We start from the raw sequence: 5,000 nt of genomic DNA on the forward strand, positions 1-5,000 counted from the left end.
CAGTGAGAAGTTTAGGGTTAATGTGGATGAGACAGAGGGAGTCAGTGATGTAAACATGACTGAGAACAGACACATTCCTGATCATCATCATCTTTTCTCTGCTTGTGTTCTATATGTGGATCTTCAGCCTGGATGCATTCATTAGGTAACAACATATATATATATATATACATATATGTGTATGTATGTATGTATGTATGTATATGTATATTTGGCTGTCAAAATTAAAATTATTTTAAACGGCACGAAATTTTATTAACGTGCCATCAATTCAGCACGCATTTCTGTTTCACCATTTTTATAAAAAATGTAAATACATAAATAAAAACTAAATAAAAAAGAGGTGAAATTAAAACCGTCGGCAAAAAATACATTTATCCACGACGTCCTTTCTTTACTTAGATATAAAATAAATAAATAAACTCCAGATAAAAATATTTTTATTCCGTAAACATTTGTTATTTCTGCGCCAAGTCTCAAATCAAACACCAAAATCCGCCATGTTTTACACAATTAAACCTCTAGGTGGCATTTTGTGGGGTTTTCCCTCATAATGGCGACACAAACTTAAATTACTGTCTTTATTGATCGTACAGATAAAAACAATACATCATTCAAATCTGTAAAATGTCTATAATTTTCTATATATAAGCTTCCTGACTTGACTTGAAGAGGTGCAGTCTCTCCGGTATCACTGTCCGTGTGGAAACATAGCAATGGCTCTAAATGATGTCCACACGTCTCTGCACTGATATAGCCTTTATATTTAATCACTGTACATATGCTTACATATATATCACATGCTGTAAATATGATACATGTTCAACACCTCCAAGCTGCCAGTTTTAGGCACCTGAGCAAGCACTTAACTCACTACTGCTTCCAACAGGAAGTGGCTATATCTGGCTATCTTTGTCTCTCTATTTTCTCTATCTAATTGTCTCTGTGTCTCTTTTAGTAAATGTCTCTGTCTCACTGTATATGTCTCTCTCTTGCTGTCTCTCTATTTGTTTCTCACTCTTTCTAAAGCTGTGTCTGTGTCTCTTTGTCTTTGTCTCTGTCTTTCCTGCTTATTTACATGTCTAACAAAGTTTTGAGTTTTGAAGTAATGGCATTAGCGATCTATAATGAAAGACTTCCCTGGTTTGATTCTTACCTCTAGTTTCATATTGAACATTATAAGAAGTTTTTAAAAACAGAACAATGAAAGGTCATTAAAATTGGTTGCTGGTAAATCATGGTATATCAGTGGTGCAGGTGTTGGAGATGTGGTTCTTGTACCTGAGTCACTTCTCATAGACTTACGGTTACTGAGAGAATGTACAGGAAGGAGAAGTTTTGACCCTCTACCATCATGATCTAAGAGAAAACAGTGGTCTCCTATCTATAGAAAAGCCAAGAGTCCAATAAGCAAAGGCTTGTTTGCCTCTCCTATGTTGGTGTAATGGTCAGTGAAGTGGTTGCTGCTATCTGACTCACCCGGTTTGATTCCTACCGCTTAGCTTTCCTTTAAATTGTTTAAAATGTTTTAAAAAAGAACTATAAAAGGTCCTAAAAATCAGGTTCTTGCAGGAGATCCTGTGGCTCAATTGGAAGAGCTTTGCCTCTGGATTGAGAGGTTGCTGGTTCAAACCCCGGCCAGGGTTCAAAGTTAAGAGTGTGGAAGGTGTCTGGAATGGCTGCGTGGAAGGTTGGATGTGGATGGTTTCGGAGGGTGTATCCTGAAGCAGGGGGGCAATATCCGGGCATCTGCCCCCAGCATCTGAGAAGCTGAAAACAAGGGGTTATGAAGCAAAAATGTCCAAAAAACTATCGACTTAGTTTTGCATATATAGGAAAAATTCTGCCAAAAACCTATCACCCTCACTTTTTCTGAGGCTGTAAAGCAGCAGGTCTTCACAACCTTTGTTCACAGTCAACCACTCCATTGCTCCCCACAGACATTACTTTCCACACAGCTTAACCAGTGCGGGCACAAGCCGGATTTGAACCAGCAACCTCTGAGCTCAGAGGCAAGGCTTTTATCACAAAGCCATCAAGTCCCACAACACACCTTCTTTTTTTTTGGGGGTTTATCCTTTGTTTCATGCTTCAAAGCAAGAAATTCAGACCAGACAGAAACACAGAAAGCAGGATTCGAACCCTGAACCCCACCAACAGCAAAATACCAGTCTTAACCCACTGAACCATCAAGAAGGACCGACTGCGATGCCTGTTTAGAGCAGGTCTATCTTTTCTTTCAAACCATCAACACAAGAATATAATGCTAAAGACAGACGTAGAAAGTAAACCCATATCAAGACTAGCAGGGACAAAGCAGGATTCGAACCCTGATTCACACCATTAGCAAGGTACCAGCATTAACCCACTGAACCATCAGGAAGGATAAGCTGAGAAGCTTGTTTAGAGCAGGTCTATCTTTCTTTTTAACCCATCAAAACAAGAATATAAAGATGTAGGAATCAGGAATTTAACCTACCTTATGACTAGCAGACAGAAAGCCAGGTTTGAACCCTGACCACCAACATTAGCAAAGTACCAGCCTTAACCCACTAAGCCATCAGAAAAAAACAGGATGGGAAGCTTGATTAGAGCAGATCTATCTTTCTTTTCAAACCATCAACACAACAATTTAACGCTAAAGACAGATGTAGGAAGCGAATACAGATGTAAGTAGCACAAGTTAAACCCACATGATAAATAACAGGAAGAAAGCAGGATTCGAACCATGATCCCCACCACCAGCCAGATACCAACCTTAACCCATTGAACCATCGGTGAGGACAGTCTAGGAAACTTGTTTAGAGCAGGTCTATCTTCCTTTTCAACCCATTAAAAACTAAAATATATTGCTAAAGAAAGATGTAGGAAGTGAATCCTGATCGTGACTGGCAGGCAGAAAGCAGGATTCAACCCTGAACCCCACCAACAGCAAAATACCAGTCTTAACCCACTGAACCATCAAAAGGACCGACTGCGACGCCTGTTTAGAGCAGGTCTATCTTTCTTTCAAACCATCAACACAAGAATATAATGCTAAAGACAGACGTAGAAAGTAAACCCATATCAAGACTAGCAGGGACAAAGCAGGATTCGAACCCTGATTCACACCATTAGCAAGGTACCAGCATTAACCCACTGAACCATCAGGAAGGATAAGCTGTGAAGCTTGTTTAGAGCAGGTCTATCTTTCTTTTAACCCATCAAAACAAGAATATAAAGATGTAGGAATCAGAATTTAACCTACCTTATGACTAGCAGACAGAAAGCCAGGTTTGAACCCTGACCACCAACATTAGCAAAGTACCAGCCTTAACCCACTAAGCCATCAGAAAAAAACAGGATGGGAAGCTTGATTAGAGCAGATCTATCTTTCTTTTCAAACCATCAACACAACAATTTAACGCTAAAGACAGATGTAGGAAGCGAATACAGATGTAAGTAGCACAAGTTAAACCCACATGGTAAATAACAGGAAGAAAGCAGGATTCGAACCATGATCCCCACCACCAGCCAGATACCAACCTTAACCCATTGAACCATCGGTGAGGACAGTCTAGGAAGCTTGTTTAGAGCAGGTCTATCTTCCTTTTCAACCCATTAAAAACTAAAATATATTGCTAAAGAAAGATGTAGGAAGTGAATCCTGATCGTGACTGGCAGGCAGAAAGCAGGATTCGAACCCTGAACCCCACCAAAAGCAAGAAACCTGATTTAACCCACTGAACCATCAGGGAAGACAGGCCAGGAAGTTTGTTTAGAGCAGGTCTATCTACCTTCAAACCATCAACACAAGAATATAAATCTAAAGAAAGATTTAGGAAGCAGGAACATAACCTACATCGCAACTAGCAGACAGAAAGCAGGATTCAAACCCTGATCCTCACCATCAAGTCAAGTCAAGTCAAGAGGCTTTTATTGTGATTTCTACTATACACAGTGGTACACATTACACAGTAAAAACGAGACAACGTTCCTCCAGAACCCTGGTGCCACACTAAACAACAACAAGCTACATAAAGTGCATCGAGTGCAACCTAGTGCAAACAGTGCAGACAAAAAAACAGTACAGACAGACAGTGCAGACAGAAAACACAAGACAAGACACAAAACCTGAGATAGCGCCAACTAGTAAACCTACTGTATACTCTGAATATACAGTACTGTATGAGGAAACTGTAAAAACTATACCCGGAAGTCAATATAAACAGACACAATGTTGTGCAAAAAACAGCATGTAAACAGTATAGTATAATAACAGTATAGTGTAATAAGAAACAGTAAAGGTGCAAAAAACCAGCATATAAACGGTATAATTGAGCCAAAGGTGCAAAAAAACGCATGTAAACAGTGTAGTACGGTAGAGTATAAATAATAATAAATAAATGATGGTGGAATGGGCTGAGATAAGTAATGAGTGTGTGTCAAGTGTTAAGTCTAGGACTTCAGCGAGGCACCAGCCTCAACCCACTGAACCATGAAAGAGATCAGACTGTTTAGATGATGTTTAGATGAGGCACAAGCCTTAAACCCCTGAGCGACCACTGCTGAAAAGCATGTGTGCTTTTAGGAGGGTTCATACTTTGTTTCATGCCAGCGCAGGTGTTGGAGATGTGGTTCTTGTACCTGAGTCACTTCTCATAGACTTCGAGGTTACTGAGAGAATGTACAGGAAGGAGAAGTTTTGACCCTCTACCACCATGATTTAAGAGAAAACAGTGGTCTCCTAACTATAGAAAAGCCAAGAGTCCAATAAGCAAAACTTGTCTACCTCTCCTATGTTGGTGTAATGGTTAGTGAAGCGGTCGCTGCTATCTGACTCACCTAGTTCGAGTCCTACTGCTTAGCTTTCCTTTAAATTGTTTAAAATGTTTCAAAAAAGAACCAAAAAAGGTCCTAAAAATCAGTTTCTTGCAAGAGTTCCTGTGGCTCAATTGGAAGAGCTTTGCCTCTGGATTGAGAGGTTGCTGGTTCAAACCCAGCCAGGGCTCAAAGTTAAG

This window comes from Silurus meridionalis, chromosome 10 (assembly GCF_014805685.1).
Source record: "Silurus meridionalis isolate SWU-2019-XX chromosome 10, ASM1480568v1, whole genome shotgun sequence".
NCBI classification, from domain to species: Eukaryota; Metazoa; Chordata; class Actinopteri; order Siluriformes; family Siluridae; genus Silurus; species Silurus meridionalis.